At 34.9% G+C, this 27,358-nt stretch overlaps 1 protein-coding gene across 6 annotated transcripts in view; it reads left to right on the top strand.

Moving 5' to 3' along the window:
- The first annotated feature begins 23,027 nt into the window (after positions 1 to 23,027).
- PPFIA2 (PTPRF interacting protein alpha 2) overlaps positions 23,028 to 27,358 on the top strand; it is a 664,129-nt gene continuing 659,798 nt past the window's right edge. For 3 of the 6 annotated variants that reach the window (XM_074270870.1, XM_074270871.1, XM_074270867.1), the window contains exon 1: positions 24,183 to 24,487. The gene's annotated coding sequence lies outside the window, so the exon portion shown is untranslated. Of the gene's footprint in view, positions 23,547 to 24,178; positions 24,488 to 27,358 lie in introns of those variants that run through there. The other 3 variants (XM_074270868.1, XM_074270869.1, XM_074270872.1) reach the window with 3 other exon arrangements.

Genomic DNA, 27,358 nt, shown 5'->3' with positions numbered 1-27,358 from the left:
GAAAATAAAATTATCACATTTGGCTACTATTATCTTTCCTGGCATAATTTAACAGTTGTTCATTTTTCTTTTAATATTGCTGGTCATTAAATTCACTCACCATTTATACAGAGTGATTTTATCTCTTATTTTCTAAAGCAATATGGCTAGCAATTCAGTTGATGTCAGTTTTAAAATCAGTATCATAAGTATTTTGTGTATGGTGACAGAGTTGGTTTAAGAAAAATAAAAATATTATTTTTTTCTTGTGCAGCAGAAGAGGAAAAGGGAAGGATACTGTATCGTGTTTTATAACAATAACAAGAAGAGACAGAATTCAAATCCTTCAGTTGAATAGCTATAGCAAGTCATTTAATCTCTCTTAACCAATCTGTTTCTTCTTCTATAAAATGGGTACAATAACACCGATCTTACAAAGTTGTTTTGAGAATCAAATGAGTTGTTGGTATGTGAAGTGCTTTTCAAACTTTAAAATGTTATATATGTCGACTATCCATATGCTGCCAAGTTATATATTTCCCTCTAATTCAATTTGTATTTCCTCTAAAAATAATCAGCATCTTATCATTAATGGATTGCAAGGACAGTTATTAGGATGTAAGTCTACCAGTTGTTTATTTAGAATGCATTTATCAGATAAATAGGTGGAAAGATCCTCACTAACCCTCACTTCTATTTTGAATTCTAGTGTTGTCCATCATATTTAATACATTCCTTGGATTGATTCCCCTTTGAGTCTGTTTATTAAGACTTTTATTTGTCAAAAGAGCAAATAAGCAAGATGTAATTTTTGAAACTATGATAAATTTATTTTATTTTTGCCCTAGAGATTAGCAATTATATTCCCACACAATCTGGCTCATAACTCCCTCGGTGACTAAGTTTTTCTTCGAAATAAAATGGTGCATCATAGTCCATTTGTTAACTAGAACCAGATTTACTTCATTTTCTTTAAAGATCAAAATAAACTAGTCTGTCTCTAATCACATCAAATTGTCAATATGAATGATAGTAATTGTCATGGTAGTAAAGATAGTGATAATTAAATTAACAAGGTTCCTTGTAGGCTACAATACATGATCTCATGATCTTTGACACTGTGTTCTAACATCTATAAATGTTAACATTTTGAAATCACAATATGTTATAATACCTGACATGGCATTTTAAACTTTACAAAGTATATTACATATGTCATCACATATGATTCTTATAACAGTCCTCTGAAGGGGATAGTTCAAAGTTTTATTATTCCATTTCACAAGACAAAATTGAATATCAGAGTCTAAGTAAATTGTCCACATTTTTGCCCATAGTCAAATAGTACACAAATCTCATCTATTCATAGTACCAGTACAGTTTTAACTCCCCAATTTATTATCCCAGTGTAATCTTTTCCCCCCTTTTTGATGTGGACCTATGATTTAATTTGTTTTAAGAACTCCCAGTGAGGAAATAGCTTCTATTAGAGCAAACCACCAAATGTTTGCCCACTTGTAATCTTAAATAATTGTCTCTCTATAAAAACCAGTGCTGTGTTAAGTATCAAATAGAGCTTACCTATTCTGTGAAATAAAATGTTTTTTGAGCAAAAAACCAAACCAAAACAAAACAAAACAACATAGGTATCTTATAGTATGCTAATGTAGAAGTCTTAGCAAGAAAATCATGTCACATTGGAAGGGGTCCAAGGATAAGCTTGGTGGAGAGCTATTTGACAACATCCAGTGACCAGCTTGGCTCATTTCAGAGAAAATTGTCAGCTGGTTGTAGGGGAATATATATATATATATTAACCCTAACTCCTCTCAAGGGCCTTCAACTAAATTATAGAAGGACAATAATTCACACTATTGAAGCAATTAACTTTCTCATACTGCTAAAAATCAGAGATTCTTGAAGTATTAAAAATTAATAAAATGCATCTAATTTGAATTGCATGTATATAAAAACAAAGTAACCATACAAATAGTTTAACCTAAAATTCAACCAAATTAATTACTTGTGAGTTTGTTTTTGTTTTTATTAGGGCAGGGAAGTAAGGGAAAGAATGAATATGTGACTTTATGTGATGTGAAGAACTTCATATCACGTGAAGAACTTCTGATGGAAAAGGCTACCAATTCAGATTTGCATTTTATTTTTTTTTATTTTAATTTAAATTTTAAAGAGTTTATTTTAATTTTACATAGTTGTCTGATGCATAAGAAGATTAAAGGCCTCATCCAAGATCATAGTGTTGTGCCATAGTTCTCTTTTAATTGTCCTGACTCAGTTTCCCTAATTGTCCTGCCTCAGTTTCTCTAAATTGTTCTGCCTCAATCCCTTTAATTGCAACCCCCCTCCAGTTCATTAAGAATGATATAACTCAGGAATACTTGCTCTAAGATTATAAATTGTCAATGTGTAAACTCAAAAAGGGGGAGTCCAGATTTTGTGTCTCTAGTCAAACACTTTCTTAACTCCCAGCTTGTTAGAATTTATGGTCCTACCCCTCCAACCTGTCAGAACTGAATTAATGGTTCCTTCCTGGAAATTCACGTTCAACAGAGTTTGGACTACACCCCCCCTGCCTTTGTTAAGCTACTGTGTATAAATATGTCATGGAGCACTCCCATTGGCTGCTGGATACTGGATTCTTGGAGATGATAATCTCATTCAGCCCTGGAACCAAACCATGGATCCATTTGGTCCCAGTAAATCTCTCCCTTTCAAATAAAATAATAAAAACTCTCTAATCTCTATCTTGCCTCAGTTTCTCCAGCATTACAATAGAGGATGTGCATGTCAGAAAACCCTTTTTTTAATTACACTTTTTCAAATTATCTCACCTTATCCTTTCCTTTCTTTACTCTCATTCAAGATATTTGCTTTGCTTTATGATGGAAGAGAGAAGAGGAAAAGAGAGGGAAAACAGAAGAAAGAAGTAGAGAAAGATGAGCCTTGAAATTTTGTTTCAGGACACTATTTGGCTCATACCCTTTCATTTTGACAAAGTAGGGGAAAGGTTTCTATGAATGGTCAATTAATGCCTATTTAAGAGAACAAAGACAGTTTTCCCACTTGATATCTTGCCTTCAACACAGTCTACATATTCTGGTGGAGTAAATTTTAAAAGTCACTGAAGGATGGCTGGTGTCTTTAAGGTTCCATATTCATATGATAAAATGAATGAACGAATTTATTAAGTACTAACTTAAAGAGTGACTATTGAAGTGCTAAGTTTGCACAAATACAATCAAATGATATAGTCTCTGTGTTCAAAGGAGTTTATATTTTAATAGAAGAAAACTCCATATAAGTGAATGTTGGCAAGAAAAGGAGTCAGAAGGATCATGATTGGAGACATAAGGTAATAGGTTAGCATATCCTTTCCTAGAATGGTCCTTTTGATTTGATTACTATACTCAGAGCTCTTTGTTGTTCAACCATTTTTCAGTTGTGCTTGATTGTTTTTGACCCTATTTGGAATTTTCTTGGCAAAGATAGTAGAATGATTTGTTATTTCTTTCTCCAGCTAATTTTGTAGATGAGAAACTGAAGCAAACAGAATTTAGTGACTTGTCCAGAGTCACACAGCTAATAAGTGTCTGAAGCCAGATTTGAACTCTCAGTATTCCTGGCTCCAAGCTAGGCATTCTCTCCACTGTACCACCAACTGCCCATTCTTAATCTAGAGTAGCAAAATAGGAAAGGGGGAAGATGAAAAAAGGCAGTGCAGATATATTGATTAGGAAGCAGCATGATGGGTCTGGATATGAATAAGATAAGATGAATGTTCAATAATCAGGAGCTCAGGATTCAGGATGAGATATGTTCTCTGAGTTGGAAGTGGACTGGAGCACACAAAGAGAAGAAAAGGGAAAATAGTCTTGATCATTGAATACTTTTATTTAACATTTCATTCTATTTTTTTAATACAACCTAAACAATATGAATAAATGACAACTCTGCACCAAAATCCTATAAAGAATGTAGAACAGGGAAAATGATTAGTCCTCCTCTTCAAGGAGCTTTTTAAGTTGGTCAGAGTGATATATGATGCAAACCGTATAGAGATTGCATGTTCTGGTCAGAACTTTAATTTTATTTTGTATTTATGATTGCCTTTAATTTTATAAAGATATTTTGTGTGTGTGTGTGTGTGTGTGTGTGTGTGTGTCATAGCTCTTTTAAGGTGGCAAGGAACTGGAAATTGAGAAGATGCTCCTCAGTTGGGGATAACTGAATTAGTTGTGGTATTTGAATGTAATAGAATACTATTGTTCTATAAGAAATGATGAGTAGTTTGATTTCAGAAAAGCTTGGAAAGTCTTACATGAACTAATGCTGAGTGAAGTGCACAGAAACAGGAGAACATTGTACAAAGTAACAGGAACATTGTGAGATGATCAACTACAAGTGATCAGCAGCACAGTGATCAAAAAAATACAATTCCAAAAAACTTAGGATAGAAAGTAACATGTACAATAAAATAGAGAATTAACTATGGAGACTGAATGCAGACCAAAGCATAATATTTTCACTTTTTTTTTCTTTCTCATGATTTTCCACTTTTCTGATTTTACTTTCACAACATGACTAATATGGGAAAATATTAAAAATTATTTTCTAAGTATAACCAGTATCAAATTGCTTGCTATCTTGGGGAGGGAGAAAGGAAAAGAAGGAAGGAGGGAAAAAAGTGAAACTCAAAATCTTACAAAAATTAATGTTGAAAATTTTCTTGATATATAATTGGAAAAATATATTATTAAATAGGGGGAAATGTCCCTAAAAAGCAGCTTCTTTTCTATAGCGTGGTCTCTTCAATAAGATCTTTCTACGCATGCAATTTTTGTATTTGTTTTAGTTTCATGTCTCATGCATTTCCAAATGCTTCCTCCCTTCCCTTCCTTACCCTTCATCCTTCCCATTTAGTCTTCCCTTATAATAATAATGTTAGTATCTCAGTGAAATATGCTAGTAGCTGAAAGAAATCTTATAACAATAATTTGATATAGCTCAGTAAAAGTAATTAGTATGAACTAATGACACTGTTTGCGTCTGATAATATATGAAATATTCAATACCCATAGTACCTTCCCTCTTCAATGAAGGGAAAGTATTACTTTTTGTTATTTCTTATCAGAAAACAAATATGATCCTGATAAGTATGCAATGTCTTTCACTAATTTTTCTGTTTAAATTCTTGTAGACATGGTGTATGTCAATTTCATAGTTCTACTTAATTCATCCTGCATCATTCATTGAAGTATTCCTGTCATCAACACTTATATTAAAGTGATATTCTTCTACATTAATGTAGAATAATGTACCTATCTATTCTCTCATCAGTGTCATCTAATTTTTAGAAAGAAAAATTGTAAAGGGGAATTCTGACAAACAATTCTGACAAGGGAAAAAGTGGAAAGCTGTCTAAAGTATTGTCCATGTGTAGGGAACTTACTGAAGTTACTGAGAGATTCAAGGAAACAGAGAGATGGAAAGACATAAAAGGAAACAAAGAGGCAGATAAACAAAACTCCAGAGATAAAGAAACAGAAAGATATCAGCAAGAAACAGAGAAACAAAGCAAGGGAGAGACAAGGAAGTAAAGATATACAAACAGAGAGGGAAAAAAGCAGAGAAAGAGAGTCAAAGTCAAAGACAGAGAAAGAAAGAAACATCAAAGGTGGACATGTGTAAAAATATAAGGATTGATATAAAAGAGTATCATAGTACTATAAGAATAGAGTTATAAGTATTCTAATTCAGAATAAGTAAATTGAAAGAATTGACTTAAGGCAAGAAAAAGGACTTTTGAATTATACAAGACAAAAAGCAGACAGGTTGCAATAGGGATAGAAAAATTCTCCTGGGTGAACTAAATAATAATAATAAAGATCAAAGAAAATATATTTTATTTCTCTTTTGTCTATGCAACTTGAATTTGGGAATGACAAAAACATTAGTAAAAGGGAATTCCAAGAGATATACTGGAGCAAGCTTAAACTAGCTTATAAAAGAATAGTTAAATTTTTGGCACTTTACATCTCAGAAATCATCAAATTGGGGTCAAGTGTACTATTTTGCTGAATATCTAGACAAGAAATTGATGTAGAAGATGTCAGTAATGCAGATTAAAGTTAAAATATTTTGCCTCAGAAGGCTGATTGTTAACATATTTTCTTTACATGGTTTACCTTCTTCATGGAACCTAAAGCTTAATAGTAGGTAATAATTCCATAATTATCTAATGGTTGAATTGGAAACCAATAATTAAAATCAAAATCTAGCTATATTGAAGAAATAAACTGGAAAAAATAATTTGGAAATGTATATATTCACATGTCCTTTGAGTATGAAGATATTCAACAATGTATTAGGAGAGTACAACATTTTAGAATTGTATTATCAATATGCTGTGACTATGAGTTACCAAATTAACACAGATAATATTTTTCTCTGACTAAATTTTGGGGTTAGAGGGATTTATGAAAAAAATATGAGAACTGTTATTTATAGAAAAATAATAAATGCCAAAAAACTTGAAGATGTTGTGTGTGAACAAAATAACTGAATATGTTTTATGTTTTGACAACATATGGTGATGATATCTTAGAAGAAATGGTGTTTACTTCTGGCTCTAGAAAAGGACAGCTTTAGTTATGTGAAAAATATTCTTTACTGTTTTGGTATTAGCTTCAACAGTAGAATTAAAAGAAGAATACTTTAATCTAGTAAGAAACTATAAATCAAATCAATGTGTTCAATTGGTTCATTTCCATTTGGTAAGGAACCCTTAGTTTTTACTTGGCATTGGTTGTAGAACTTCTAAAAGCCTCTCCCTTATCATCAACTCCCACCCTACCAGATTATATGCTGCTGCTTTCAGATATTGGCATATGCCCAAAATGAAGGACATAACACAAATTAGATGACTCTCTGACTAATACAGCAAGAACTTCTTATAATGTAACCATGGTTTCATCATTGAACATTTCTATTGTTAGTTCAGCATTCTAATAGAAAAAAGACAAAACAGCAGATCTTTTGATATCAAGATAATTTGAATATAAAGTGACAGAATATGTGACTAAAAAGAAGATAGCTGAGCTTTCTGTGAGTATGGATATTTGAATATTTTAAATTTCAAGCAAATAGCATGCATTTCTATAAAATTATTTCACCACCTAAAACTAAATTCGGGGAAAGGTGTTTTATGATGAAGAATCATGTATGATTTCAAAATGAGTATATAGGTTTAATTATGGTACTTAAATTCTCTTTCTTTCTTTTTCCCTTTTTTCTTCATAAATATATACAAGAATCTCTGAATCTTTTCTCTCTTCTATCTCTGTCTGTCTGTATCTCTCTTTTTATGCACATATATGTATATATATGATATTCAATGCCAGAAATCATTTTAACTTTGTCATGTCAAGACAATTTTTAAACAGCATGAATTTCCCCTACAATTTGTTACATAAATGTATAGTTCCTGACTAAGATTTATGTTTTTTACATCAGGCATTTTAATTGTCACTTTCCTTTAGCACGTGGAAAATGAAGAGTGCCAACTAGTAGGGAGACTTGTCACAGGTGCAAAATAAAGAGGGAAATCTCATTTTTTCCCTCTAAGACAGCTGTAGCAGGAAGATTTCAGAGATATAGACTAGCTGTGCATGTCTCTACTTTCTATGTAATTGGAGAAAAAGTGTTTTTGACCCTAAAGAAAAAAGCAATAAAAATACTAAGCAAAAGTGGTGGGGTAAGTAGATTATTCAAGGGTTGGATTATGCTGTAAGCCATTTATATTAATTAATAGAGTCTGTAATAATTGATTGCATGCAGAGCTTTATGGTAGTATGTGGGTCTGAAAGCAAAACCCTTGGAGGTAATAAATGAATCTTCTTTTGACATGTTAGTCATGCAGGGCTGAACAAAAAAGGTAAATGTATGTTCTTTTCCTCTCACTCCCAAATAAATATGATCCTGGCCAACAAAAACAATAAAAAATTTGCTTCTTTGAGGCATGCTATTTCACTGTTCTCAGTACTGGGACAGACCTGAAAAAGAATATCACTGAAATGGGACTAAAAAATCAAAATGGGAGAATAATTTAGTTAAGTAACATTTTAAGTCTGAACACATGAAAAAAATGTATTCTGAAGATGTAGGTTTTTTTTTTTAATATGGCAGAGCCTTGTGCTTTATTTCCCACATCAATTTCTTATTAACTAATGGTTAAGCAGGTTCTCAATCCTTCCTTCCTTCCTTCCTTTTGAAGGGCCATATCAGTGGACTGCAAGTTCTGATAAATCTTACCAAGCTGAAAAAACTTAAAAAAATAGGATATATAATGAAATTCCTTTCATTATAAGGCTACTGTAGCTAAGTTTGGAGAAGCTCATCACCACAAGTTTTAAACTGTTGAGCTTTGTTGATTACTACAACTATCCAGTAAGGAGTACCCATACAAACAATATCAAAGAACCTTGAAATTAATGTTGTTGTAAAAATCAATTTTATCCATCTGTGCAATAATTTGTCAAAAAATAAACATAGTGGAATGATAATAGGCTGGTAATCTGTCACATGACATTTTCTATCCAAAATCAATAAAAATTTAAAAAATGAGAATATTTAAATAATAAATGTTAACTAGATATTATTTAACTAATATTTTGTAATTAATTACAATATTAATAAAACTTGATTTATATATTTTGTTAAGGTTTATAAATTACTATCCTCATGACAATATTGTGAGATCAGTGGTATTAGTCCCATTTTACAGATGAAGGGAACTAAGACAGAGGTTAGATTAAAAATTTCAAAAAAGCTTCTTTTTCTTCTAAAAAAATTTAATGTATATATATATATATATATATATATATATTCTGTGAAATTATAGATAATGTACTGAGTAGACAAAGGTTCATAAAGCAGGCGCCTATATTTTAATGTACCTCCCTTTCATATTAATTAGATTATGGAAGGAACTATAAAGCAGCTCCAATGGTGGAAAAAATCACACTGGACCAATATTATTTAAGAATGATCTATCTCAGAGATTTGACAGAATAATGGATAGAAATTCATTAACCTTGAAAGGTGAGAAATATAGTCAGCCCAGGTTGACAGTGTTCAAAGGTTCTGAATTTGAAGGTTCTCAGTATCATTATCCAAACCTTAATGAACTACTATTTTATCATAAAAGCAACTACCAAACAGAATGAAAATTAGCCATTATTTAAGGGATTTCTATTGAATTGCAGCCTGCATCTGCTTTGTCATTCTAAGAATTGTTGTTTTTATAGTTTTCCAGAGTAAATTACATTGAGAAATATATTCTTGCTTCTATCTGTATAATACCAGGATTATTAACCCAAGGCCTTTCATGAAGAGGTAGGAACAAACTCTACATTAAATTAGAAGAGGGTTGTTTGTTTTCTATGGAAGAGGTTTAGAATTAATTCTTTGGGATTGCCAAAGTTAGAATGAATCAGATTTCTGCTCAAAATAAGGAATGAATTTTAAACCATTAGACCTGTCAGAAAATAGAATGAGATGCTCTCTGGAGAGAAGATATGATAGTGACTAAAATATGATCATGTGATAATTGTAAATATATAAGGTCTTCTTAGTGTTCTATCTGTTACATTCATGCTCTATTTGCTGTCAAATTATTTAGGGTTACTTATTTTGTTTTTGTTTGTAAATACTAATTTCTATCAAGCTGTTATGATTTTTAATCAGTGTTTCCATTTCTTTAATATTGACTAATTTTTATTTTGTGCCAGGATTATTAACCATCAAGCAAATAAATTCAAGCAGATATTTGAGCGGGGGATGGGGGAAACAAAACAAAGGAAAAGACATTATTATGAGTTAACAGCTTCCACAGACTACTTAAGTATTTTTGAAACAAAAAGAGTTAAGAATCCTATTTTTAAGAAAATATTTTTCAGATTTAGAAAATGAAATCTTGAAATGCAAGGTATTTACTCAAGGTTATATAGTAAGTTAGTTAGAGAAAAGACACTAACTTAGATCTCCTTAACTCAAATGTAGTGTTATTTCCATATCATCCACTTCCACTTGTGTCAGGAGTCAGACTTTTAGAATCTCTCAGTGCTTTTTCCAAAGAAATGTTAAGTATTTTAATGGGGGAAAAATCAAGGTTATGCTAACCTACATGCAGACTTCATAGTAGTTAATCTGACCTAGAAATTAATTTTGTACCTTTCAAAAGCCAAAAGGCAGGTATGTGTTTGTATTGTCTAAGTTAGATCCATATTACCAATAAGTATGTCACCTTGTGTTTTTCATGAAGTTCCATCTATCAATCAAGCAAGCAAGCATTTAATATGCACTATACACTATTTTACAAGCTGGGTTCAAGAGAAAAAAAAGACATGAAAATGATTTCGATTTTTAAAGAGATTCCAGTTGACTTCAGTATATATTTTTTCTTTATTGTCCATGCTTGAGTTGCTTTATAATTTATTTCCCTATTTCTTCCTTTTTCTTAAATTGAAGTTTGCTGGCTTGGCAGGGTGCTCCTTTGAATTTAGTCATTACTGTTGCTCATTATTAACTCTGTTATTTACACTGTACAGCTGTGTTCTAGGAATACATATTAGTTTCCTATAAGCTAGTCAACCTTGGATGTTCATTGGGTCCATCCCCCTTTCCTCAAGGATTCATTTATGAGCTCCTTATATTTCCATCTCATAGCTAAAACAAATAACCCTCAGTGGACTGACAGCAGCTGATAAAGTTTCAGGAGCTTAGTAGGAAAGCTATTTCTGTTCTTGGACAGATGAGTCTTTTCCCAGCTTCTCAGATATGTATAGCCACAGAATCACTCTCGTGATTAGTTTTATCTGAATTTTGTATTTGAGGCAAGGTTTGAATTAAGATCCCCCAACACCAAGTTGGAGTTTTTATCTACTATGCCATCTTACTGCTCCAATGATAGCTTTCTTTAAGAATTTAAAGAATTGTCATATGGTAGTGGTCTAGTGGTCTTAGACTTTTTTTTTCCTCCCCAGAGTGTAGACATGAAAGCCCAATTATGCTCAAATGCTTGTTCTGCCTCTGTTTTATAATGCCCCAAATTCCCTGATTGAAATTTTATTCATTTCATTCAGGATATCAATATCCTTTAAAAGAACTATGCCCTATAAGCAAAATATATTTTAATGCTGGTCAGCTACTATAGTAGATACAGAACTGGCCCTGGAGGCAAAGAGACTTGAGTTATAATCCTTCATTATGCACTTCTTTTTTTATTTATTTTATACTTATAAAAAGTATATATTTTTGACAGTATATATCCATGAGTAATTTTTTATAACATTATCCCTTGTAATAATTTTTCCACTTTATCCCCTCCCTCCCTCTACTCCCTCCCCTAGATGACAGGCAATCACATACATTTTACATGTGTTCATTATTCACTTCTTAGTTGTGGGATCTCAGGACAAGTCATTTAACCTCTACCTGCCTCAGTTTCTTAATATGTAAAATGAGGAAAATAATAGTATCTACATCTAAACATTATTAGGAGGATTCAATGATATAATATATGTAATATGTTTTGTCAACATTAAAATTCTCTATAAAAGTTTATGTATTATGAAAATACCTGAAAATGGCAATGACATTAATTGAAATAGGAAATTTAACAGAAGCAAGTTAAGAGACATACTTATTGAGTTTGATGTCATAGTCATTTGGTGGCAACAGCATGGTGTTGAGGAAAGAATGTGACTCTTGGAGTCAAGAAAACCAACTTTTAAACCCTTTCAACACTTGTTGCATATTTCTGGATAATCTATGTCACATCTCTAGGCCTTGGTTTCTTGTCTGAAAAATGAAGATTTTTTCTTTATGATCTCTAAATTTGTTTTTAATTTTAAACTCAAGATCTTTTGCTGCAATTGTTTCACCTCTTTATATCACTTTTTTTTTACTTAAAGAGATTAAAAGCCTCTTAAGGATGGGGGCCATACTTTTCCCATCATTTATACCTGCATGACAAGTGATATAATTTCTTAGCACGTAGTGGTTGTTCAACATTCATTGAATTGATGTATTTGGACCATGATATGGTTTCTAATCATTGTTACCATTTAGGAAGATACAGAGTAGGTAAGCCAGCTTAATAGAAGCTGAGGAGCACCATGAGGAAGAGACAGAAAGCACATGTTGCTATATGAGTCAAAGTACTGCACCTTAACTGTTTTCTTCCTCAGACCATGGTGAAGATATCCTAGGATGTTGAACCTAGGTATTCTCCCTCCAAGCTACTAGATCTGTTTCCAATTAGTTTCCAATCTATAACTATCTCTGAGGAAAAAAATATTGTAGGAAAGGGATGTACCTCATTCATCACAATCAACAACAGTTGCTAGACAACTTCCATCAACACTAGTATAGATATGAGAATCATAGTGGATGGAAGCACCTATCAAAACCCCAGTAACCTGGGAAAAGTAGTTTGATTTCTCTGGTTCCTAGTTTCCTTGTCTATAAAGTCAGGATACTGGACTAGATGATGTCTGACTATATGAATAAGTGAATGAAAATTCATTAACTGCTTATTATATGTAAATCATTGTGCCAAACTCTGGAGATTTTAAAGGGAAGAAAGTAAAATAATCTCTGCTTTCAGGGAGTTCACTGTCTAAGGTGAATAAGACACAGGGGAGACTGTCCCAATAAGTCAGCTGGAAAGCTAAAATGGTCCTTAGGGTGCAGCAACAAAGCAAACAAATGTCTCTTCTTTTATGCCATTGTCATTGGTAAAATGGCTCTTGGGTTCTAAGTTTGGAATTGTTTTAATTGAGGTTTTATGGAGATGGTGGTCAAGATATAGTTGTAATTTGACATGATTTGTGCACTCTGTTTCATCTTTTCCTTTAGATACCTTTTTACTTCAAGTTGGCTTCCTTGCCTGACCTATGACTGACAGTGGGTTGCAAGTTGGGGGAATAGCTGGGCTCTTCTCCACAGAAATTGCCTCCCAAGTAATGGTTATGAGAACTAGACCAAAAGCAAGAAGGAAATGGCAAACCACTGTAGTATCTCTGCCAAAAAAAAATTAGCATTGAACATAACTATACCACAGAGCCTGATGATCACTGGAGAGGCCTAACCATAAATGGAAATAGGTAGCAATATATTTGCAATAAAAGTGCAGGAGAAGAAAAAGAAATAATATAAGGAACATATATAGCTGGAAAATGAATTCATTGATTAGAACCAGAACGGAAAACTTCAGAAGAATGGGAAGGGAATAAATATTTTTTGTAGCATCTGCTATGTGCTCAGAACTTTTAAAAATATTATATCATTTGTTCTTTACCATAATCTAGGAGATAGGTGCTATCATTATTCCCATTTTACAGATGAGGAAACTAAGGCAAATAGAAGTTAAGTGACAAAGCTAATAAGGGTCACAGGCTGGATTTAAGGTCAAATTTTCCTGACCTCAAGGACAGAACTTTATTGATCTAGTTCAGCCTTTTTACATTCTAGATGAGGTAATTAAGGCCCTTAGAGATCAAGTCATTTGTTCAAGTTCACATAGTAAACATGAATAGTGGAATTGAAATATATATCCTCTGATTCAGCAGATGGAATGTTGGGCCTAAGTCTGGAAGGTCTAATTTCTAATCCAACCTCAGACACTTAGTAGGCTTGTGATTCTTGATAAGTCACTTAACCTTGTTTGCCTTATCTGATAAGTTATCCTTATCAATGAACTGGAGAAGGAAATGGAAAACCGTTCTAGTATCTTTGCTGGTCATGGAGAGTCAAATCACTATGTCTAATGCTGCAATGATAAAATCCAAAATATTCAATTGGTGGTTATGGCTGATTCCATGGTTGCAGCCTACACAAAGTCAATGCAAAGAAGTGTGAAAGATTATTAGGGAAAAGATACTATTTCAGAATCAACTGTGCTCTAATGAATTTTCATTTCATATCAGTCCCATTTTTCTCTGCTGAGTGGCAATCATGTTTAAATCACAGCACATTGAAAGTAAGAAATTTAAAAAAAAATCTTATTTGGAAATTCTTCTCTTTCAAAGGTCAAAATGATTGACTTTGAAGGCAAAATTAAAGAGATTTATTTTTCCCATTATGGAGAGTTCTTATATGTTGCTTTGGGCAAGTAATATACTTTTTCATTCTAGTATTCCATTTTCTTATGCTTTGTATATTTATAAGTCCGAGTCCATCCTGTCTTCTTCTTCCCTATTCTGCTCCCTTTTGTCTCCACCCTTCTTCTATCCAATGCTGACTAATCCCTAAAGCCTGTAGTCTTTCTTAGTCTTCACAAAAGTCTATTGGAAAGACAATGCTTTCTTTCTGAAACAATTATTATTAATTGCTTTCCTAGAAATTTTATATTTTTAAATCCATTTTCTCAATGTTTATAAACCACGCATATAATAACAAATACTGAAGTGCAGTAAATGCAAAGTTGGGGCGGGGAGACTATTACCGTTAAGAAGAAAAACAATTGGGGCAGCTAAGTGATTATAAGTTAACAATTTCAACTGCAGAGTCTGACAGCTAGAATGGAAATTTTGTTACAAATGAATTGTAAATGTATATGTTTTGTTTTCTTTTGTTTCCACAGTACAAAAGCGAAATTGCACAAATATCTGGCAAATCATTAGTGTTACTTAGAACCAGAAAGAATTTTACAGATCATCTACATCAAATATTTTCATTTTACATAGGGGGAAACTGAGGCATAGACCAAAGAAGCAATTCCCTGAGATCATGTAGCTAATGAAGTAGTAGATCCAAGATTCTAATCTAAATCCTCAGACTGCAAAATTAGGGCTCTTTCTGCTCCTCTTAAGCTGCTACCCTTTTTTATAAGGATTGTCAAGGAATAAATATAGTTGTTGTTCAATCATTTCAGTTGCGTTTGACTCTTTATGACCCAATTTGGGGTTTTCTTGGCAAAGAGACTGGAGTAGTTTGCCATTTCCTTTCCTAGTTCATTTTATAAATGAGGAAACTGAGGCAAACAGAGTTCACATCAGATTCATTTATGTAACAGACACTACCTAATGATTATATAATGATATTAATGATGATATCCTGGAGACATTCTTAACTCAACATGACAGATATAATACCCAACTTCACAAAATCCAATCTTTCCAGTTTCTGTATTTGTCAGGGATATCCTTCTTCTTACGCAGGTACCAAATCTCTATCATTGAAGTATGAATTTTAAAGACCTTTTAAATAATCTCTTCCAACCATGGGGTATTTGACTTGCCCAATATTACACAGTGACTAACTAGACTAAGATGCTATCCAGAATTTTCAACTCCAAGTCATAATGTATCTCATTTTTAAATCTTTCCTCTCCAAATCTCACTATCTCAATTACTGTATTTTATTCTTTCCATTTTCACAACAATACAATTATGTTTTACTTTTTTTCAAATAATATCCTTCTTTAAAGCTCAGAACGGCCTACAGTTTTGAATACTATATACTTAGTGTAGAGTAATTAATTCTATAACTCATTGCTTGGTGAAAAATGACTATGGTATTTAGCACAATCCCTCTTCATATTGATTAAAATATAATGGGAAGGAGATGATCATTTTTTATAAAAAACACAGAAGAGAGTGCAAACCACAAATGTATAGATACATAACTAACCTGGGCTTTGCAGAGGTACAACAGTGTGATTAAATTAATGAAATTACTATCCATAAACCACACAAGAAAACTAGAGGGTTTTTTTGCTTATATTTCCACATTACACAACTATAATTTTCTTTATTTTTTAAAAGTTTAAAAATATTACATGTGATTTTCTTGTTATAGGAAGTATATTACAAGTAACTTATCATCCTAGAGAATTCCTAGGGAAGAATATGGAGAATTTAAGAGACTTTCCCAGAGCCACAGCCACATAGTTAAGTAAGTATGTCAGTTATAAGGCACTTGAGCCCATTTTTTCCTTGTTCCAGGGCCATCTCTCTGTTTACTTTTCCAAGCTACTTCTTATATACATAAGAAATATATAATGACTATTGAGTGACAGGAATAAGGTTGAGGTTCACTTGTAAAGACTAAACAAGGATTATATTTTTATTAAAGCCTTTTCCCCCAAAAAATATATGCATGGCTAATTTTTCAACATTGACCCTTGCAAAACCTTGTCTTCCAATTTCCTCCCTTTTCTCTCACTGCCTCCCCTAGATGACAAGTAATTCAATAAATGTTAAACATGGTAAAAATATGCATTAATTCCAATATGTGAATACATATTTATATAATTATCTTTATGCACAAGAAAAATCAGTTCAAAAAAGGGGGAAAATGAGAAAAAATAAAATGCAAGCAAACAACAATAAAAAGAGTGAAAATGCTAAGTTGTGATCCACATTCAGTTCCCACAGTCCTCTCTCTGGGTGTAAATGACTCTCTTCATCACAAGATCATTGGAACTAGTCTAATTCATCTCATTGGAGTAATATTTTGGAGAAGCAGGAAGATACAAAATTTGGGGGAGAATGAATGGGAATATTTGAAGTATACCAAAGTTGCTCAACAAATGCTTATTGAATTGAAAATGTCAGAATTCCCAGAAAAAAGAAAGAATTGTGTGTGTGTGTAAATGATTCCCACATTTAATTTTTTTGTACGTTGAATATTTCAAGAAATTGATAATCGTAAAAGTCATTCATATTAATAGCTCTGATGTCTCAAAATATTTTGATCGCTACTATTTTAAGTGGACTGACATATAAAATAACATGAAGTTACTATGATTCTACTATGTAGAGTACTGGGAAGAGTAGGAGGTGGTAGAAATAAACCCAATGTCAAAAGATTCTTTTTTTCTGCTAAATACAAAAATGTATTCTCAGTTCTCATTTTCCCTAATGTCTCTGTAGTGTTTTTTTTTTTACGCATTTCGACTAATTCTCCATCTCCCTCAATAAACATTTCCTAGAAACTCTCCTTTCTTGGATTTCATTGCATTATTCTTTTGATTTTCTTCCTATTTTTCCAATTGCTTCTTCCCAGATTCCTTTGCTGGATCGTTGTCCCTCTCCTTTCTCCTAAGTATAGTTGCTTCTAAGGATCTTGTACGGGACTGATTTCCCTGCATGATTTTTGGTAAACACATCAGATCATATATTTTCGACCATCTTTATAGAATTCCACATCACTAATTGTCTGTGAGACATTTCCCCTTTGAGACATGTATCTTCAATTACTTGTGTCAAAAACTCATTTGTCTCCCTTTATGAATCTGCCCCGATAGCAAATTTCCCTAATTTTGTTGAGGGTTCTACCATCTACCCAGTAACCCAGTTTCATAAGCTTTGAATTTATCCTCAACTCTTTATTCTTCTTCAACTCCACTTCCTACTCTCAATCACCTGTACAATCTCATTTATACTATCTATACATTTTTATAGCTTTCTCCTTCTCTCCACTTTCAGGCACTATCTTTGCTCATGTACTCAGCATCTGGATAGTATAATAGCTTCCTAACTGCTGTTGCTTCTGGTCTCTGCTCAATAAGGATACCAAAATAATTCTCTTAAGAATCAAGTGTGACCATATCACTCTCTTTATTGCTCAAAAATCTCTAATAATACCATTCATCCTGGCATTTAAAATGCCAGACATTTCATATTTCTATCCCTTCACATTCTATAATCCAGTCAAACTGGACCACTAGGTATTTCTGAATCTGGCATCCCATTCCATGTCTCCATTTATTCATACATGTTATCTTAATTTTTCAAATTACTTTACATTTACTTATTTATTATCCAGTCTCCATATTTGAGGCTTGGTGATTTTATCTTTACTTTCTTTTATCTATAGTATTTTGAACAGAGTTGGTATTAATATATAAAATTGAATTTGAATTGTAATTCTCTGGTTCTGAAACTAACATGTTATGTACATTTTGGGGCAAATCATGTAATTTCTTTGAACTTCATTTCTACTATCTACAAAATCAAGGAATGACTAAATGGTCTCTAAGAATTCATCCACTTCAAAAATTGGTACTTATCTGTAATTGCAAAGAAAGGTCTTAGATTATAGTAGATGAATGATCAATTACTTTGTAAAAATGAAACTGATCTTTTAACCCAGGGATTCTCTGGTCCTTTTTTGATGTGTGTCATGGATCCCATTGTGGTATGTCTAGTGCAGTCTATGAACATTTAGAAAAACTTTTGTTGCCTATATTCATTGAATAGTGAAGGAAATGTTAAATTTCAGTTAAAGGTTAGTGAAAATCAAGAACTGATTTTTTCCAGTAAGATTCATAGACTTGCAATTTATCTATAGTTATTGCTGGGGTCCCTTAAGCTAAAAATTCTTGATTTAAGGGAATGTCCAAAAAAATTCTCCTCTTGACACCCATAGGATGAGCAAGGTATTTTCAAATAACAGCTCTGTCCTCAATTTTTCTAGTAATCCATTTAATGCAACATACTTAGACGCTACAAACAATATTTTTTAAAAATCCTTTCATGCATATATTGATGTCTTTTTAAAACTAACCAACCATTTGAATTTACCTGTTCAAGCCAGCATCTTTTTAAGTTTGAACTGAAACCTTTGTGAGTATCTTTCATACAGCTAGGTACTATAGTAATGGAGTATAAATACATAGATAAGGATTGATTAATGTAGCCTTTTTCACAACCATTTATCTTGTGAGAAATGATGCAGAAACATTTGCTCATCTGTGAAAGCAGGAGAAGAAAAAGTGCAGGCAGCAAAAATCAGCTGTAATAAGTTTGATATAATTTTCCTAATCAGAATTTATTCTGTTTAAATAGGTAAGAAGAGAACAGACCATTAACGTTATAAACTTACATGACAACACATGGAACGTATGAAATTCATAACTATTGCTTTTGATAAATAAAGATTAGAGTTTATATTAGGAGTTTTAAAGATTTATTTATGAACTATAAAAAGGATTAGAAAAGGATTTAGAAATACTAAAGCACTCTGTGCATATCTTGGATCTCATCATTGTCTATGTAGTAGCAATGTGATATAGAAGAAAAGGATCAGGATTAGATATTTGAGCACCTGATGTCAAATACTGTCTCTCCCTCTTACTACCTGTGTGATGTTAAAAAAGTTACTTAAAGTCTGTGGGCTTTATTGTCATCATCTATTGACTGAGAGTATTATATTTCTAGCTATAAATCTATGTAACCACACATTAGTTAATAAAATATTTATCAGCACGTTTGGGGCCACAGAATAATTTTATTTGTTTGATATTTATATCATATAAATATTTTGTAAATATATAGACAATGGTATGTGTCTTCAAACCAAAGTTAACAATAATTACAAAGGAGAATCCTAATAGAGGAAAAATGTCATTGTAAGGATTTTTCATAATAGTAATCTAGGAGAAGTAGCAGGACATAAGTGTTGGGGGCTGTGTTTAAGTGGGGATCATTAATTTGAAACCCATGGCTTTTTAAGCCATTTTACATGAAATTATTTTTATTATACTATGTTATAGAAATGTTTGTTTTATTCCACAAATAAATAGACAGATAGATAGATGGATAGACATGCAAAACTCCCCACAAACTCCTGGCTCAGAAGCTCAATGATTTAAGCTCAAATCCTCTTTCTAACATTAATCGTGAAAGCTCCCTAGTATAGTGTGAAGGACACTGGCTGATCCCATAGCCAGATGACCAGGGTTGAAATATTCCCCTCAGACATGAATGATCTTGGGCAAGAAACTAACATCCTTGTATGTAGAATGAATGGTTTTCATTAGATGATCTCAAAGATCTCTTCCAGTTCTAAAACTAATGGTACACTGAATTGATCTGCATCTTTTCTTGAGAAACATGTTCATATGGGGTAAAGTATCAGCCTGAAATTCAGTTATAGAAGAAAAAAAAGCAGTTCATAAGTCATTTCACTGGTGATTTTTTTTTCACTATACAAGACTATACTTGAATGTACTGAGGAAATGCTTGCTATTTCCTTAAAAGACCACTATTGTGATGACACATTGCCTTAATAGGCCATTTTCAATGGTGAGTTGGAGACAAGCTAGGCAGCTTCTTAACTATGATCAGGTATTGAGTAAGCTTCTTCTTGACAAACACAATAGTCCTTGCTTTCAAATAAAACAAATACTCTTTCATAACCCATTGAGCTTTTCTGAAATATAGCAACAAAGAGATTAGTCACTATAGGGAAAGATAGAATAATTATGTGGAGGGTCCAGTGGAGAAATCATAGTTTAAAAAAAAAAACCCCTCCACAGATAGGAGAAACCGGAGTTTCATTGGTTTTCAGAAATTATGTATTCTGTTTTCATGCCTTTCTGAGTTATTTGGCCTCAGCTGATCTTACACTGGGACTAAATGGTACAGTCTAAGAATAAGTTTCTTCAGCTGTGTTTGTTTCTAGCTCTATTCTCTCTGCCCATTTGCCATAACTAGGGGGGCCACATAAATGTCCCCATCGTCTGACCTGTGGGCGATAGTTTGAGAACCCCTGCTCTAAAGCATTTACAAAATGACACAAAATCTGTCCTCAAGGAGCTTACATTTTATAGTAGGGGATAAATACCCATACATATTAATATTTGGCTAGACCTGTGATTTCACTGGAACTGAGAATTTCCCACTTGGAAATTTGCTCCATCAATGCAATTGACATCAGTTTGGCAAAGTATAGTTTAATGGAAAGGAGGAGAATTCGTATAGACAGTGGAGAGAACAGTTTATTTTAAGATCTTGCAAGAAAACCATAAAATACCTTTATAGGACAAATATGTAAGTCTAGAAAGGCAAGTTGGATCCAAACTGTAAAAATATTTGAATGCCAAAAAAACAAGTTATCATTTCAAACTGGGGACATCTGAGTACCATGTAACCACTCTGGGGCTTATTTGTTCAACTGTTAAAGAAGATGATTGGACAATATGGTGAGTCAGGGCTCTTCCAGCTTTGAATATATGTTTTTAGAAATCAATATTATGGACAAGAATCATACAAGAAGGGCAGAAATGAGAGTTGATATCTGAATCATTGAAGTGTCCTAAATTGATGAGATCACATGTGAATTTTTTGTTTGCTGTACGAAATGATGAGAAGTAGCATGGCTATCATGGTAGAAAGAGAGAGCCAGTCTCAAAGCCACAAAAGACATAGTTGGATTCAAATCTCACTCTTAGAACATAACTGTCAATATGATTCTGGTCAAATTGATTGTAATGATCTGGTCATCTCTCTAAGAATCTAATTTACAAAGTGCCAACCTGCATTGGTTATAGGAATGTTTTTTTCATCTGGGAATATTTGACATTAATTAATCCACAGGTACATTCCCTATACTTATTTGTAATTGAGCCAAAACAGAAGTTCCTTCAGGAGCACTATAGTTTTCTTCTGCTATTGTTTTTTTTTTTTTTTTCTTTTTTTGGTATTGATTTTGTGTGTGTGTGTGTGTGTGTGTGTGTGTGTGTGTGTGTGTGTGTATTTTCAAGGTCTTTGAGTTTTCTTCTTCCAAAAATGTTTGGTACTTTCAGTCTCTCTCTCTCTCTCCACCCTTATCCTTATTCCTTATATTCCTTATTATTCACTTCCTGACTCCCTCCCCTCTAATTATGATATCTTTATATGGTCTATCTCTAAGCATCCCAGACTACTTCCATCCTGGGCAACTCATATTCCTATCCTTAGTGATTTGTTCTATTTCCTTTTTTTTTTTTTTTTTTTTTAAATTCTCTTGGCCTTCCAGAACCTGCCCCCATCCCACCTCACTCCCCCACAAGTAGGTCAAAACTTTGCTTTGTGGGTGTTTCTAGGTTGCCATTTCTGTTTCTGCAGAGCTGTGGTCAAATAGGCTGTTTAGTACTGAGCAAACTTCTAAAGCCTAGAGTTGAGGTATCCATGAGGCTGGAAAGAGGAGGGGAACTCAGGATACAGGGGTATTCATGTAAGCTTCTGCCCTTCCTTGGATGTGTTAGCACAGTGGTAATTGAGCTCAGTTTCAGTGACAGTCAGTTCTTGTGTGTGTGTGTGTGTGTGTGTGTGTGTGTGTGTGTGTGTGTGTTTATTCTTTTGGATCCTGAGTGTCCTAGATGATGGATATAGATGAAGTTGCTTTATCTTTGATGATAACTTCTGTTTGGAGAGATTTGAAAGGTTCAATCTTTTATTTTGTTGCTTCCTTGATCCTGAAAAAAGAGTAGTTTTCTTAAAATATAACTGTTACCATAGTTCTTCAGACTCTCCTAACATGCTTTATCAATAAAACCTGTCCTTGTATTTTCCAGAATACATTCACTGGCCCTCTAAAAGAGCTGCAGCTTTAAAAATATAAGATAAGTCTAAAGGCATATTTTTATGTCCTTTGCATTTTTCTCCTTGTGTCTTAAGAAATGGTGTCCCTTGGAAGTTGTCACTTGTTCAAGGTCACAAACCTAGTAAGTGGCAGAAATGGGATTTGAACAGCTTTTCCTGACTAGAGTCCGTGTTTTATTTTATTTATTTATTTATTTTTAAAATCGTACCACGTAGTCGAATCAGTGTCCTCTCTTGTTCCCTAATCACCTACAGGAGGAGAATGGATGAGGACTTTGACAGAAGTTGGTCTCTAAGTAGGGCAGGTTGCATTCAGACATTCTCCTCTTTCCACCTTCTTTGCTCCCTTCTTGGAGTGTATGTGTGTATGGACGAGTGTAAGAAGGAAGAAGACACTTGTCTCGGAAATGGGGAGAGGGATTCCTGGGGGAGGGGAAACGAGGCAGGACTGTCAGTGCCGGCGCTAGAAGTCCTCTGCTTGGAGAGCAGATAATGCTGTCACGCTTTCCCCCGGGTACATTAGCATCGCCCAAGCAATGAATGAAGAGGACTGGAGCGGTTCCCTGCTGCCACACCCAGACTCCAGTTAACCCGGCTCTTTCCCTTTCTAGCACCGTGAGAAGGACAGCTCCTCCTTCAAGGAGCGGCGGTACAGTAAACCGCACGCCCGCCGCGGCTTGAGAGAGGTAGGAGGTGGAACGGCCGGCGCATCTTCCTCCCGGAGATACCATTGTGCCGGGGACAGCGTGCTTGCAGCGAGCCGGGTGCGGGGCGAGGCCAGAAGAGCATTCGCCTTCCTTTCCGGCTCTTTTCTCTGCGGGATTTCTCTCTGGGGGCCACGGGCAGGCGAGAGAAGGCGGCGGGAGCCCGTGGGAGCCGCGGGCCCGGCCCTAGCAGCGGCAGCCGCACCAGCAACTGCACTCGCGCTGCATCTGGGGAGCAGAGTGGATGTGTGTGGCTCTGTGAGGGAGCGCGTGTGCGTGAGGGGGAGAGCAAAGACGTGATTACTTCAGAATTTATTTAAGGGCCGGTGGAAACCACTGCAGCAGCTTCCAGGGGAAGCCCCTGCCCGCCCAGAGAACGGGGAGGCGCACCAAGAACGAGGACGGGGAAGAGCCGATGCCTCAGCAGCCCCACGGACCCCAGTTTCGGTACAAGGCGCGCGGGCAGCAGGTTGGTGGGGTCGGGCCAACTTCTCGGAGTGGTTGGGACTCGCCAGCCTCCCCACGAGGCTTGGGGAGGATAAGTGGGTGTGTGGAGGGGAGGAGGAGGGCGTGGATTACCTGCCCTTTTGAACGAGGAGCGCATCTTTTAAGTGCATTAAGCTAGAACATGGAACATACCTGTCTAGGTTTGGGGGGGAGTGGAATTCTTGCCTAGCTTTTCTCACCTACCGTGGGGTTCCGTCTTACTGTTGCTTTGGAGCTAATGAATGCTCAGTAACAACTCCTTTGTAGAGAAGGTGGCTGCTCAGGACCAGGTGGGGCGCTCTCCCCCCCCCTCATTTTATGCTTTTTTTAGTGCCCACATTTTAAGAAATCAAGTGAGTTTATTCACCTCTAGTGACCCAGACTTGGGGGAGAGGGCGGGGAAGGAAAGGAGAGGTCGTTGAGATTTCTAGTCCATTTGGTTAAGTTTTGGAAAGTCAGAATGCTTCTTCTCCCCCCTCTTCCTCTCTCCCTTGCCTCTTCTTCCAGCTGTAAGCGTGGATTGGTGTGGAGGCGGTTGCTTCTGGAAAGGGGCCGCTGGGGCTTTAAGAACCGCCTCTCCCCCCATCCTCCTTTTGACAATGGTCTGAGCCGAGCTCTGCTTCCCAAAGCAAAATTTGTAATATGCCATTTTTCCGATGGACGCTTCTCCTTTTGGCTGCTGACGGAGGAGGCACTGAAAGATGCCGGGATGCTATTGCTGCCGCCTCCAAGCCCAGACACTTACCGGCAAAGCGCTGGGGCCAGGGCTTCCTCTGAGCCACCTTCCTCCCATCCTTGCTAGGGAAACGGTCCAGGAGCTCCCGGCGTGAGGCAACACCCCCTCCCCAACCCCCCATCAAGCCGGTGGAGACTGCGGTTGTCATTGATCAATTGAAGGAGCAGACGCCAAAACACAGGCTTTAGGTACCAAATCTTCCCGCTGGCTCCAAGAGCTTTTCCTTCTTCTTCCACCTCCTGGCCCCACCCCAACCCCAGGGAAGATGTATGTAATCCAGGATTCATCCTCGCTGGGGACTCTAACCCTCCTTATCTTCTTCCCTTTTTCTTTTTTGCTTTCTCTACTTCCCTTACTTTACCCAGGACCCTCTTCCTTAGCTCCTGGTGGATGCTGGGGGGTGAATTTTAGTGTGGGGATCCTGAAGTCAACTTCTAGGTGGGAGGGGGGGTGTGGCCGCTGGATCTGATGTCCAGGGGAGTTGGAGAAGGAAGAAGGCTGGTCCAGTGAGTATTAGGATATATGCAAATCACTAGGGTGAAGAAAGTGGAAATGCTTCTCTTGGAAATGACAATCTTCTTTCCCAAAGACGTCAAAGAGTTAAGTAGGAGGGGGAATATGCATGCAAAGCCACTCAGACAATGGCAAAGATTCTCTTTTGCTGAATTACTCACTCCCAGTAGGTTAACTGAGGTGGAGCCCATGGGGTTCTAAAGAATAAACCACTGCTGGAGAAACTCTTCCTTACCAATAACTACCTCGTGGCCTTTCATGAGTTTAAAATTCTGTTGAGCTATTGGGGTAGAAAGATTCAATGACATCCATCAAGGAATGTGGTCTTGATAATCTTTCACATCTCAATAGGTCCTCCTTGGACTCCTTGAGATGAACAGAAAACAATTGCTTTCCATCCTAAAAGTCCTGGAGCCTAGGAGTCCAGCTGGCATCCAAAACTTTTATTTGGAGACCAGAGGGATTTGAAAGGCAGTCAAGGTTATGATCAGAGGAACATTTTCCCTGGTTTTTGAGAAACTGAAATTTTCCAAGGCCAATTCAAACACCAGTCACCAACCTAAAGCACCTACATTTATTTTCTTCCTTCCAGCCCACCCTGCCGCCATAAATGATACTTCTAACTCCCAAATTTGATGGAAGAGTTATCTAGTGAAAGCAGTACCAAGAAGATTTATATATATGTATATATGGCAGATTTTAAATATGCCCTTCCCTGCTGTCCAAAAGTAAACTTGAATGTTGAAAAATATTAATAAATGCATTAAAAAACCATAGATATTATGATGAGAAGGGATGCAGGTCCTGATAAGCCTTGCAAACTCCTATATCTATCATCCATTCTGCAATTAGATCTTTAAATTGTTCAATCTATCTTAATTGATAAACTGCCTGTAAAAAAAACCAGAGGGATGTGTTCAGGGAATATTGCAAGTGGAGTTTCAAATGATGACATTCATAAGAAAGAATCAGAGTGCTAATATGCCAAATGGAGCTTATACATGGAAGTATTCTTTTTTTTCTCTTGGTAATATGGTCTTTTTTCCCTTTTTCATTCCTTCCCCTTTTTCTAGTGGCTATTTCTTGCATTAAAAAAAATCTGATAAAGTATAGGACTTTAGCTGAATGAATTGGATTAATGTTTAGGTTGCTTTTGTTATACATACACACAAATACACACATTTATCTTAAATATTTGAGAATGATCTATTCTGATAGCATACTATTTTTATTATTTTTCAGTTTCAGGTGGAATTCTTAATAATCTTTTGGGCATCCTGAAAGTTTAAGGAAGCAAATATGCTGTTTATTCATTTTATCTCCCAACTAACCAGTAATGGTAGGATATTGGGAATTTTGAGTAAAGGATCTGGCACATCAGAGGAACTAATGTTTCATCACTGAGACAAGATCAGTCAGGAAGAAAATGTGCTCACTTTTTTTGTAGTGGAGATTAGGCTACCTTGCTCATGAGAAAATATATTTGATTGAGAAAGTCCATGGTATGTTGGTAGGTCTAAAAGTTGTTTAGTTATAGAGAAGCTATGATACACTGCATCAGCATTAAAAAAAATTCTCGAAGTATTTTGTGAAGATTAAGATTGATTCTGATTCATTTTATTATTGATCCTTTTTTGTGTGGAAATTTGCCTCAGTTTGCCCTCTTGTTAAATTTCAATATAAAAGAGTTATCTGCAGTTTTGTTACATGGTTTGGTTTTCTTTGGATTAATTTTAGTTAAAATGATTAAGTTTAATAATTTGATTTTTCAAGCAAATAATGATGGGTAATTTAATAATGAATTTTCATGTTTCTCCAATCTTCTAACCTACTAACAACTTTACTAAGCAATTCAAGTGTCCTCCCCCCCAATAGTTACTGTCAAAGCATAATTTTATGTGGCCTAAGTTTTTTTTTTACTTTTAAGTACTAGGCAGAAAACAATATGGAGTTCCTAGAATTATTTTTGAGACTGGGCACAGCTGTTCAGTATATTAATTTCATGTATGGCATGTGTGCTAATAGTTTTTGAATATTGAACTGTCAGAACATCCCATGTATTTCTATTCCTTAGCAATTTTATAAGACAAATTTTAAAGGCACTTATTCCATTTTTTTCTTCTTTTCCCAGCTAGTTTCTAATGGTAGGTAAAGATGAAAATAATTCAAAATGCTGCCTTTTTACCCATAAGGAGTTGTCATGTTGTTGAAGAAAGTGATCTTTGTTAGAATTTTGCTAAAAGCAGCATATTATGCTATTGAAAGTTCTAATCTCAAGTCAGGAAGATTTGAGTTCAAATTCTGGCATTGTATATGCACATATATGGACAATTCACTTTCTTTAGCATACCTATGAATCTCAAAAAATTCTAAAACTAGCTCATAATGTATAGAACAATTCATGGTGAACATTTCTGGAAGGAGTTCCCTAAGCTAGTAGTTTAATGCATAAAATATGATCATCTAAATTTATATATGGGTAATCATTCTCCTTTAAAATATAGAAAATAATAAAGATTGCATCCAAAAAATAATTTTCACCAAAC

Source organism: Sminthopsis crassicaudata, chromosome 5, assembly GCF_048593235.1.
Source record: "Sminthopsis crassicaudata isolate SCR6 chromosome 5, ASM4859323v1, whole genome shotgun sequence".
NCBI lineage: Eukaryota > Metazoa > Chordata > Mammalia > Dasyuromorphia > Dasyuridae > Sminthopsis > Sminthopsis crassicaudata.
Note: the sequence above shows the minus strand (reverse complement) of the source record. Positions and strands in the feature narration are given on the sequence as shown.